General features: G+C 46.3%; 2 long non-coding RNA genes across 2 annotated transcripts; one reads left to right on the top strand and one right to left on the bottom strand.

Moving 5' to 3' along the window:
* Nucleotides 1–204: 204 nt before the first annotated feature.
* On the bottom strand, nucleotides 205–3199 carry LOC139036217 (uncharacterized). The gene is made up of 3 exons (XR_011488920.1): nucleotides 2801–3199; nucleotides 2250–2333; nucleotides 205–392 (listed from the first exon to the last, which is right to left on the bottom strand). It is a non-coding gene; the product is annotated as an uncharacterized lncRNA (long non-coding RNA).
* A 2659-nt stretch (nucleotides 3200–5858) lies between these two features.
* Nucleotides 5859–10961, top strand: LOC110140933 (uncharacterized). Its single transcript, XR_002314921.2, has 3 exons — nucleotides 5859–5908; nucleotides 6878–6957; nucleotides 10863–10961. It is a non-coding gene; the product is annotated as an uncharacterized lncRNA (long non-coding RNA).
* The last annotated feature ends 1131 nt before the right edge of the window (nucleotides 10962–12092 follow it).

The following is a 12092-nucleotide window of genomic DNA, read 5'->3' as shown; positions in this document are numbered from 1 at the left end:
CGATAATAGAGGAAAACGGACTAGGAAAAATCAATAATTGACATTAAGCCAAGGTTGCTTTAGGCTAAGGGTCCCTCTGTGAGCTGAATAAAGCTTCCCTTCTCCCAGGCCCATGCGATGATATTCTTATTTTCAGGTTTTATTAGAAAGAAGCTTTTATTTATGTTAATTTGACTCAGAATCTAAGTATTCGTAACTTCTGTGAGAAAGAAAAAAAAACCCTAATAGTTATCTGCCATTCTTCAATGTTTTTTCTAGTTTAAATAAAAATGTTTAAAAAGTTCTCAGAAAAAAAAATAATAAAAAGTTCTCAGGTGATGATGATTCTGCTGTTCCAGGGTCCATATTTTGAGAATTGATGACTTAGAGGCTTGAGTGTTAAAGATGAAAACCTGCGGCGGGGTGAGGGCAAGAAATTTTATATCAACACATTTTCAGAACGAAAATGTATAGCAAATGTTTTATTACTTGTGTTTCTTATTCTTTGAGTGCCAATGTCAATGTTTGGGAGTTTTTGTTTTGTTTTGTTTTGCTCATCTTAAGCTCACTAGAGCCAGAGGCTTGTCTGAAAAATAAATGTTTGGGAGATTTGTTTTATGAACTGCATTAATGCACGCCAAGTCACATCACTGTGTATCTTTCCTTTCTCCAAATGTGGCCTTGTTTTGAAGCCCCACAAAGGAGAGTTCACTGTTTGGGATAGACTCAGCATGAGGGTCTCTAGGCTCTGCCCTTATCAAACTCCAGTTGATCATAGATCAACCCTGACATCAAGTGGTGAACACACCTTAGGTATTTTGCTTGTATAGATAAGAAAAAATGAGCAGGGCAAGTTGGGATCATTGGAGTCCTGATTTTTTATTTTTTAGCATTTATTGCTTATGGGACATGAAACCGTACTTTTTCTCTTTTGCCTCATGTTTTGTATATTTTTTTGTCTTTAATGAGACTATACACAGACTGCCTGAAAATCTCCATGATTCAGAAACATAAGGCTAGCTTGTCTTGGTGGTGATTTTAGGTCTTTGAAATTGGTGATAAACCCCAGGATCTGGGCTCTGCCTGGGGAATCCTGAGATGGTATCCCCTGGGATCTTGTAATTAGAAACATTTGAGACAATAAAAGTCAACTCAGTAAAATGGACTCATGTGATTCTTTCCCTGCCTTGAGTTGACTAGTTACTCAGTCGGTTCATGTCTGGGGTACAATGTTAGCAGCCCCAGCTTTCCCAGGACTGTCTCTGTTTTGATATATGAAAACCTACCTATCCCCAGACAGAATATTCGAATAGAGGATGAGAGTCCCGGGCATCTGGCTTGTTCTTCAACCCTGAATTCTAGCTTCCACCCCCCAATGCCTTTGCGTTCAGGGAGAAAGAGACACGGGAGCCTTTTTAGTTCCAATCATATACATCCAGCTCTTTGGTTGGTTGCTAGGCAACTGCAAACATGGCTGCCAGGACAGAGCTTTGTGGTGTTCACTCATACTTAGAGCCTAGATTCCAGCAGGAAACTGCGGTCCCCTCATCACAGGTGGCCCTTACGGGATGGGTTAGTTTCCCGTTGCACACTACCACACATTTAGGGACTTAACACAAGTTTATTCTCTTGGTGTCTGGCAGTTAGAAGAACTAAAATCAGTCTCACTGGGATAAATCAAGGTGTGGGCAGAAGTGGTTCCTCCTGGAGGTTGTGAGAGGAGAATCCATACCCCTGCCTTTTTCTGTTTCCAGAGGCTGCCTGCATTCCTTGGCTTGTGACCCCTTCCTTGCATTGCCCCCACCCTTTTTCCTCTGTCCTCACATCTCTAATACTCACTCTGATTTTCTGCTTCCCTCTTATAAGGGACCTTCTTATAAAGACCTCCTTATCCTCTTATAAGGATATAGGGATCTTATAAGGTGATCCCTCTTATAAGGATGATGCATGCTCACCCCCCTATTGCCAACCCCTTAATCTAATTAACTATGCAAATTCTCTTATGCCTAATAAGGTAATGCTCACAGGGCCCATGTATGCTTGCCTGGAGAATCCCATGGACAGAGGAGCCTGGTGGGCTCCAGTGCATAGGGTTGCAAAGAGTCGGACACAACTGAAGCGACGTAGCACGCACAGGGCCCAAAGATTAGGATGGAGACATCTTTGGGAGGCTATTATTCAGCCTAAAAACATAGTATCACAAGATATTCTGGTTCTCATTAATCTGGCCCAACTTTCTTCTAAGCGTGATTGTAACTGTCCAATCTTACCCGATGGCTCAGCAGTAAAGAATCTGCATGCCCATGCAGAAGACGCAGGAGTCGTGGGTTAGATCCTTGGGTCTGGACGATCCCCTGGAGGAGGAAAAGGCAACCCACTCCAGTATTCTTTCCGGAAATAATCCCATGGACAGAGGAGCCTGGCAGGCTCTAATCCATGAGGTCGCACAGAGTCGGACATGACAAGTGACTTAGCACGCATGCATAGATTAGGTTAGATTTGAAGGTTGCTGAATTGGATCTGAAGCGAACCTTAAGAGGAGAGCCAAGCCATTGTTTGACTCCTCATCTCCAGTCTTGCCTGGTTTCTGTAGGTAAGGTGCAAAGGCAAATGTGTATTCTCTGCAGTTCTGGAATTGCACCCCCCCCCCCCCATCCTGCCTCACATCGGCCAGTTGGGGAGGACTGAATGAATTTTTCATGATTAACCCAGATCTTGGGTCCCAGAGCGTGGACTCGAACCCGAGTCCAGTTCTCTGAGCTGTTTGAGGTCCTTCAAAGCCACATACAGTGGCCTCATCTCTGATGGAGGAATCAATTACCCAGCAGCCGATGGTATGTGACGGTTTGGCCACACGATGGCGCTTCACGCCTAACAATTCCGCGGCTTCTCCCAATCACGGATGATTTGATTCAAATAGAATGGTGAGGCGGTGTGTCCTTTCTCGTAACAACACAGATACCGTTGCCAGAGAGCCAGGGGCTGTTGGGGAGCAGAGGTGAGCTGGGCTCGATAACCGAGGGAAAGGCTCTGTTCTACTTTATAGGATTGTGTAAGGATGAATTAATATTAAGTGGAGCCAAATGAAATTGCTGACATCCAACAGTCTTTGACCCACAAGGGCTGCAATTTCATGTGGTTCATCCTACAGGGTCTTGTGCCAAGTCACAGCGAGACTTGGTAGAAGTGAGCTGTTATTATCACAGCCAGAATGACAAGAGAACAACATGCCCTTACTATGAACACTTAGAAAATAGTTGCTTTGTCTTCTGGAATTTTTTTCCTGAAGATTCTTACTAGTAGGAGACTCTGCTGTTTCCATGGACTCAAGTTCCAAATAGGAAAATACGTCTGACAGATATCTACGTATCACAGCTATGCTATCAGTCAAGCCACTTCTCGCTAAAGCCTGCCTTCAGCAAGGTTGGTTCCAGCAAGGATGAAGATCGAGGCTGACACAGTACCATTTGCTGAGTAAAGCTGAACTCTCATCTCTGGGGTTCAGGGTCCTCCTTTGCTGTCTCCTGCAGAGCCTCCCTTGCCTCTCCAAGCAGGCACTCTGCACCTGGGGCTGGTATTGAGACTTTTCTCTCTGATGTACCTACATTGTATCTCATTCCCTTTTAGCAAGTCTGGTGAATGCTAGCCGATCTTGCTAACCTAAGGAATAGAGACTGTTTTCATTTTGGAAGAGTTTTCAAAGCTGTAGCCAAAAGTGATGAGAATTTCAGATACCTGGGACAGGCCCATGGGATGGGGATAATTTTGATCATAAGAGCCTCTGGGAACCCCAGAGCCTGCCTACACCCTACTTGGTAGTCCTGTTGCATTAGGCCCTAATAGGGAGCTGGAGGTGGACTGGGGGTCCCCACCAAGAACACAGACCTATGGTCCCAGGAATTTAAAAGCAAATAAAACTAGAGAGTGGTTATATTTTATCAGAGAAAGATCCCCCCCCCCCAGATCCTCTTTCCTTCTCATTTCTTTCCTCAATTCACCCCAGGAACATCCCTCTGACAGCTCACCCTTCCCCGCTTGTCATGTGAGAAAGGAAAGGTTTGTGTTTCTCACTGACGTTGGACACAGACCATGGAAGACAAGAAGGTATCTTGTAGGATCTCACCACTTGTCATTGATTATGCATCAAATGAGGCTGTATGTTTACAGACGTATGTTTAAGGTGGGGAATGAGGTTTGAACCCTTCAATGCACCAAACATGGGTTAAAAGTGAAGAATCCAGACATATTCTATGGTTCAATTCATATGAAATTCAAGAGCAAGCAAAACTAATCTATAGAGAAAGCCATTAGAACAGAAGGGGTTGGGGCTGGTGGGGTGGGCTGAGAAAGGGTTGGAGGGACCTTTCTGTCGTGATGGAGACATTCTATGTTTTTAGTAGGGTGTGAGTTACATGGATGTAGATATTTGTCAGTGTTCATGGAACTGCCCACTGCACGTCAAGCGGGAAACAGTGAGAAATGACCTAAGAACCACAGTCCCTGTAGGTGTGGAGGTCCCTTATGTCATGGACGAGATGGGGAATTTCCACGTAATCCAAGTTCTCACCAGGCTGTCTACGCAGTAGAAAAACATGTAAAATGTCAGCCAATTTTCCAGACAGTTTCCAAATCCAAGGACGCTTGTCTTGGTGCTCCCGCGGCCTATGTCTTTTCAAATGTTTACAGAGTATTTACAGCAAGTAGTCCTCTGGGTGGCAGTTGTCATTAGGAAAACTGGCAGCAAAAATTAACACATACCATAAAAGAGAGATAATTGCTCCACAGTCATATACAATATTATTATCAAATGGTATTCACCAAGACAGCCAATTGGTCCCTACCAGCTCCATCTTGTTGTTCTAGGAAAGACTCTCCCCGCTTCCTTGCTACCCTGAGGATGAAGCTGCCACAGCTCGAGAAAGATACGCCATATGGTACTTAACATCAGAATCGGAATGAGCTTGTGCCTTTTGTGTGAGATGCTGAAATTTATTAGAAAATCAGAAAGCCTCATTTCCACCAAGTTCCTGAGACCTGCCATCTGCTGCATGAGAAAGAAAACGGAGGTTTTTTTTTTTTTTTTTTTTTTTTTTAACCATTTACTTATTGTGAATGTGAGAGTGCTGTGTGTTTAAAAAAGCAGGGCTGGGGGCTGGGTTTGGGGGTGGGGGGGTTGCATAAGAACAAGCCAGAGCAAGCCCACTTGGCAGGGAAGAAAGAAGACTGTCAGCTGAATGGTGGCAAAGGCTTGGGAAGCATAATTATGGAAATCACCTATTCCAGAGCGTTCCCCGCCCCCCCCCCCCCCCACCACATGTTCTTTCTACATAGGAACAGCCCATGGGGAGGCCAGCTTTCAAGAATAAGCAAAATCTCTGTTTCAGAAAGGAAGAAGAAGGAGCTTAAACAAGCACCAGCCTCTCTGAGTGTTAGGTCTCTCGGGGGAGACAGTAACGCAAGTAGGACAAGAGGAAGCAGATACGGAGCCCAGAAGGCTGAAAGGATGGGAGGCTAAGGGAGGTTTCCTAAAGGGAGATGCAGGAGGGCGGGGGGAGGCAGGATGGAGAAGAATCTGATAGGGGGCGGGGATGTGGTACCCAGTGAGAAGGAAGAGATCTTCTAACGTTGTTGGGAAGCTTACTGTCATGTTGGGGATACAAAGATAAAGCTGTTTTGCACCATCAGGAGGGCGTGTCAGATGCCTAGGGATTCATTTCAGGGGGAATGCTTGTCTCTGGCTTCACTGGGTTCACAAGATGCTGGCTTGACCACAAGTCCCTGTGACTGTCCTATCTCTCCACAGAGCCTGGCAGCCTGGAGAGCTTACCTAAGCCTTTGCTTTTATTATAATAATTTATTTTTACTCTTGCTTTTACATCAGAGCTTGGCATGTCTATCGGAACTGCTGCAGGCAACGTTCACTGATATGGTTAGTGCCCGGGTTTCTCAACTCTGATCACAACACTCAGGACATAAAAACCTTCTAGCAAATAGGCTGCGGAGCCTGAAATGGAGCAGTGGTGGGGGTGGGGGTGGGGGAGTAAAGCTGTAAGGCACCAGGGAGTTTCAAGTTATGACATTATGGAGTCAAGTTCAGGTCAAGGCCGGCCTTTCCTGGACCGCATCCAAGGAGGTTTAATTAAAGAAGAACTGAAAAGACCTCTCAATAGGCAATCTCATCCTGGAGGCGGTCTCCCCGCAGGATCCCAGGGGCATCCTCAAAGTCAAGTTCAGTTTCTAGGCCCTGCTCTGGGGCCTTGGGGGGCCAGCTGAGAGTACAGCCCATACCCTGAGCCTCCACGATCCCCAGGTGCTCATCATCACGCAGGTAGGCGACCAACAGCATGTCCAAGTAAAGGACGAATGTGTGCAAAAAAGCCTCGGATGGTCCAGGAATCCTCACCTCCCACTGAAGCCAATCCAGGAACCAAAGCTTCAGTTGAGAGTCTGCATGGACTATGTTAAGAAGGAATTGACTTGATGGGAGAGGGATCAAAGTGAGTCTCTGAATTTGCAGCAAGATGAAGTGGAAAGCGATCAGAAACCCGTGTCTAGCTGTGACAGGGACATGCTGGTCGTCCGAGCCTTCTCCCATCCAGGGTGGCGATGGGCAAGAGCCCTCTCCCTGGTTCTGGACTCGAACCCGCGAGCTCCATGCGGGCAGAAAGTTGCAGCAGTGCTGAGGCCCCTCAGGGAGAAGTTGGGGGTCAGCCTTGGGGAGCAGATCCCACATGCTTGCCTGGGCTTGGAGGAGGGAAGCGGCCTTACTTTTTACTCCCTCGGCAGGTCAGGGCCCCATCATCAGCTCCCGGCCTGGGGGCTGGGGATCAGCTCTGATTTCCCTGGGGGGGCGAAGGGGGGGGCTGCCCGACCTCTACAAGATAGGCTTCCTCTGCAGATGCCTGGGATTCTCCTGAGCCGCTGCGGGCAGACAGGACGGTGGTGACTGCTCAGACCTGAAGACGCAGTGTCACCATGGTAAGCAGTTAGCATCCTCTGTTCTGACTCCCGTCTCAGCTCCCATTTGTCCAGCAACTATTAATCATAAGGCTTATTATCTAAGAAGAGCATCCATCTGACGTCTTAAATTCCTGAGCACTTGCTAAGCACCAAGTGCCTCTTACCTATTATCTTGTTTAATACTAACTACAATCCTGTGGGTCTTCTCAGGCAATGCTAGGGGTCAAGAACCTGCCTGCCAGAGCAGAAGATGTAAGAGACTGGGGTTCCATCCTTGGGTCAGGAAGACCCCCTGGAGGAGGGCATGGAAGCCCACTTCAGCATTCCTGCCTGGGGAATCCCATGGACAGAGGAACCTGGCAGGCTGAAGTCCATAGGGTCGCACAGAGTTGGACGCAACTGAAGTGACTCAGCACACATCGCAAGCACAACCCTGTAGGAGGGGACCATTCTCATTCCTACTTTCCAGATGAAACAACTAAAGACCAGTGAGATTTAGTGAAGGGCTGGGGTCCAACAACTGATGAGTCCTGGGCTTGCCAGTCAACCCTCATAGCCCAGCTCCAGAACTCTCTCTCTGTAACCCTAAATAACAATCCACTAAAAGAGTAAGCATTCTGTTTTCCAGGTACTCTGTGAGTAAGTAGGCTGGATTCAGAGAGGTTAGGTAATTTACCCAAAGCCACACAGAGACAAAAACCACTCTGGCTCCAGGATCCAAGCTGTTTCCTCTCGGTGGTCCCCAACCTTTTGGGCACCAGGGACTGGTTTCATGGAGGACAATATTTCCACAAACTGGGAGGGGGGCAGGGTGAGTGAGGGGATGGTTTCAGGATGATTCAAGTGCGTTACATTTATTGTGCACTTTATCTCTCTTATATCAGCTCCTCCCTCAGATCACCAGACATTAGATTTTAGAGGTTGGGGACCCCTGCTGTAAGCCATACCCCCTGTTCAGACCTGTGTTACATTGTGGGCCCCATCCCCCAGAGAAAAGATGGGAGGCATGGTGAGCAAAATTGGGTATGGACTGTACAAAGGAGGTTTAGCAAGAACGTAACACTTGTTGGACTTTAGATAAACAGAAAAAATGGCTTCTTTGCAATACTGATGTTTCTCAGAGGCACCATGGTTACTGCTCAAAGAGTCCCGGAAAGATTTGGATGCTGTCAGCCAATGAGAGCACCTACCCGCTTGATGATCTACTTGTTATCAGGGCTAGTTCCCAAGTGTTTGAAAACTTGGGTGCTGTTTGTCATTCACTGGGGCCCTCAAATGTATAAGGAGTGTGTCTTAGGGAGAAGCCCTGTGACCTGGTATGCGAGAAGTAAATACAAAAGACCTAACACATACCTTGGACAAATTCTGCAGAACCAGCCTTTTTTTTTTTTTGGCTCTCTCTGGGGATAGAGGAAGTCCCCTGATTTCAGCGCCCAGAAGAAAAGCGTATTTATAATCAGCAGAGGGTGAGGCGGCTGCTCTCAGAACTGTACACTCGGGGTCCCCAGTGGTTAGTTACGCCACCAGCTCTGGGGAGCATTGAACCCCAAGTGCTGGACTGAACCTAAGTCTTCAAACACACTTACATTACCCTCTGTATTATAACCCAGCAGCAGACTCCGTGTCTGGGTTTCCTTCGTCATTCACTAGGAGCCTTAGGGAGGATGTTTTCATTGGACTTGGCGCTTGTTTTGAAAGATGACTAGAATGAATAGTTGCTATCTTTGTTACTGTTGGATTGATTTTAAATGCCTTTAAAAGGCATTTAACAGAGGGCTTCCTTGGTGGCTCAGTGGTAAAGAATCTGCCTGCTAATGCAGCAGATGCGGGTTCAGTCCCTGGGTTGGGAAGATAGCCTGGAGAAGGAAATGGCAACCCACTCCAGTATTCTTACCTGGGAAATTCCATGGACAGAGGAGCCTGGCAGGCTACAGTCCATGGGGTTGCAAAAGAGTTGCACACAACTTAGCGACTAAAAACAAACAAACAAAAGGCATTTAATGATTTTCCTGAGATCAAACGTGAGGCTTCAATTCAGTACTTATTCAATAAGTGTCTATTAAGTACTTCCCATGTGCCATGGACTGTCTTGGCACTTTAGTTGAAACGTAGATAAATTATATCTATTTTTTGATTACAAGGAGCTTGTAATTTAGTAAAGGAGAGGGAAAAATAGTATATGTGTGTGTGTGTGTGTGTGTGTGTATACACAAACATTTTATGTGTTGTGTGTGTATATGGGTGCATGTGTTGATAGACAGGAAATGTGGGTGTGTGCATGTGGTATTTTAACAAGACAATCCCATGGTGACAAGGATGCAGGGGTTGAGCGATGAGCCTAGGGCCCAGGGAAGGCCAGCCAGTGGCCAGTGCAGGGAGCGAGAACAGTCTCAGAGAAGAGATGGCGATGGTGCTGAGGCTTGCCACAGGTGACCAAACCAAAGGGGGACAGGACGATCGGAGATGTGTCGTCTCTTTGGGGAAGAGCAGGAGGTATTTGGGGTGAGCCTACACCCACAGCAATAGGCATAGTGAACATAAATGAAGACAGTTCTAGAGGGTGCTTTGAAGGCCAGGCCAGGCTGTGGCCTCGTGAATGGGTCACACACAGTGGGGCAGGCAGACCGAGGAGAAGATGAACAAAGGGGACCAAGCCATATCGTGGTGGGGAGCTGGAAACACAGCTGATCAGGACGCACCCTCTGTTCCCAGAAAAGAGCTGCTAGGTTTTTTGTTTTACTTTTTGGCCACATAGTGCAGCCTGTTGGTTCTTGGTTCCCTGACCAGGGATCGAACCTGTGCCCCTGGCAGTGGGAGCTTGGCATCTTAACCAATGGACCACCAGGGAAGTCCTCTGCCAGGGTTTAGAGCCCTCTTCTTCCTGGTGGTAGTGGCCTGGTTCCCTTTAAGAAATCCCCATAGATGAAAATCCAATCTTATAAGACAACTTGAGGTTGATATTTGTGAGACAGGAGAATTCTTCACTCTATGAAGATACTTTTTTTTTTTTTAACTGACTGCCCCTGATGCTTTTAAGTAGACTCCATTCATCCACAAGCCCCCAGATTAGGAGCCCTGCGTTGTGGACAGTGGGGTGGCCTGTGTGGGTTGCATTGTTCTTCATTCAGCAGAGGCATTCATGGGTTCTCTCTTTTATTAAAAAAAAATTTTTTTTTAATCAGAAGGAAGAAGGAATCTCACAGATGAAAGAGCAAACCCAGTAGAAAATTCTTTTTGTTGATTCCAGTGTTTGCTGTGTCTTATTGGTATCTGTCTCTATTTTCCTCCACTTTTTATGTCTTCCTTGATGGCCCAGTGGGTAAAGAATCCACCTGTAATACCAGAGACATGGGTTTGATTCCCAGGTCAGGAAGATCCCCTGGAGGAAGAAATGGTAACCCACTCCAGTGTTCTTGCATGAGAAATCTCATGGACAGAGGAGCCTAGTGGGCTGTAGTCTGTGGGGTTGCAAAGAGGTGGACATGACTGATCAGTTGAACACGCATACACGCCACAAGCACACACAGCCCTGGATTCATTTTTATAAAGAAAATTGTCTTCTCACTGCTTTTTTGATGTGACAGTAGCTGGGATCCTGTCTTCATCCTTCTAAACATTCCCTTGCCACCTTTATGTTTCTGAACTCTTTGTTCTAACCAAATGATTCCCTATTTCCAAGATGATTACAATGAACATCTTCTAGTTCTAATCTGATTCAAATTTAGCTCATGTGTTTTCTCTATGGAAATGACTTTGTCCTAAGCTGGGAATGAGCACAACAAACTCATGAGAAACCGGGAGATGTCCGACTCATCTCCCCAAGAGGAGGCTATTGTGTGTTTCCTAAAGGTGACCCTTCAGATATCTCTGACTGGGGGTTCCATGCTTCATCACCCACATTTCTCCTTCATTTTATGTTCTAGTATGGATTCATCAACACCTGTCTGCAGTCACTTGTGATAGAGAAATTTGGTGAAGAGACTTGGGAAAAACTGAAGTAAGTCTATGAAAGGAAAACTGAAAACTCTAGGGTACAGTTGGTAAGCCTCCTGTGTTTCCAAAGTTATAAGGCTTTTACTGACCTTTTGACTAAATCAGTTATTATGGTGATCAAATTCCTTGAACATACCAAGTAAATACAGAAAAAAGCCTGGTATCTTATATGTCTTTAAGGAAGTTCTCTGTATCAATTCCCCAAACCAGGCTTAAAATAGGGCTCTCCTGACTGTGACTCCATGGACTGCAGCACGCCAGCCTTCCCTGTCCTTCACTATCTCCCTGTGTTTGCTCAAACTAATGTCCATTGAGCTGGTGATGCCATCCAACCATCTCATCCTCTGTCGCCCCCTTCTCCTCTTGCCCTCAGTCTTTCCCAGCATCAGAGTCTTTTCCAATGAGTTGGCTCTTTGAATCAAAGTATTGGAGCTCCAGTGTTAGCTTTTATTTCATGAATGAGTTAGCTGTTTTTAATCACAGAAGAGAAAACATCTACATTATTCACATGGCACATAAGTGGAGCTGCTGAAATCCCACAGAAGAGGGGATCACTTCAGTTCAGTTCAGGCGCTCAGTCGTGTCCGACTCTGCGGCCCCATGAATCGCAGCACACCAGGCCTCCCAGTGCATCACCAACTCCTGGAGTTTACTCAAACTCATGCCCATCAAGTCAGTGATGGCATCCAGTCATCTCATCCTCTGTCGTCCCCTTTTCCTCCTGCCCCCAATCCCTCCCAGCATCAGGGTCTTTTCCAGTGAGTCAACTCTTCACATGAGGTGGCCAAAGTACTGGAGTTTCAGCTTCAGCATCAGTCCTTCCAATGAACACCCAGGACTGATCTCCTTCAGGATGGACTGGTGGGATCTCCTTGCAGTCCAAGGGATTCTCAAGAGTCTTCTCCAACACCACAGTTCAAAAGTATTAATTTTTCAGCACTCAAGAAGGGATACCCCCTTTTAAATTTAGCCAGAATCTCTCCTTAGGTTTTCTTTAGATAACTGTTACAGTTTTCCTCTCTGCCTCTGTCTGTTTAGCCCTTAACATTGTTATTTACACCTCCATATAATCTCCTGCCTGATTAATCCTAGGCAGCTCTTCCACTTTCTTGGAGGCTCCAGCTTTGAAACATTAGGGGATAGGGTTGAATGGGGTCTCA

This window comes from Odocoileus virginianus, chromosome 8, assembly GCF_023699985.2.
Source record: "Odocoileus virginianus isolate 20LAN1187 ecotype Illinois chromosome 8, Ovbor_1.2, whole genome shotgun sequence".
NCBI classification, from domain to species: domain Eukaryota; kingdom Metazoa; phylum Chordata; class Mammalia; order Artiodactyla; family Cervidae; genus Odocoileus; species Odocoileus virginianus.
The sequence above is the reverse complement of the archived record's forward strand: the minus strand, read 5'-3'. Positions and strand labels throughout refer to the sequence as shown.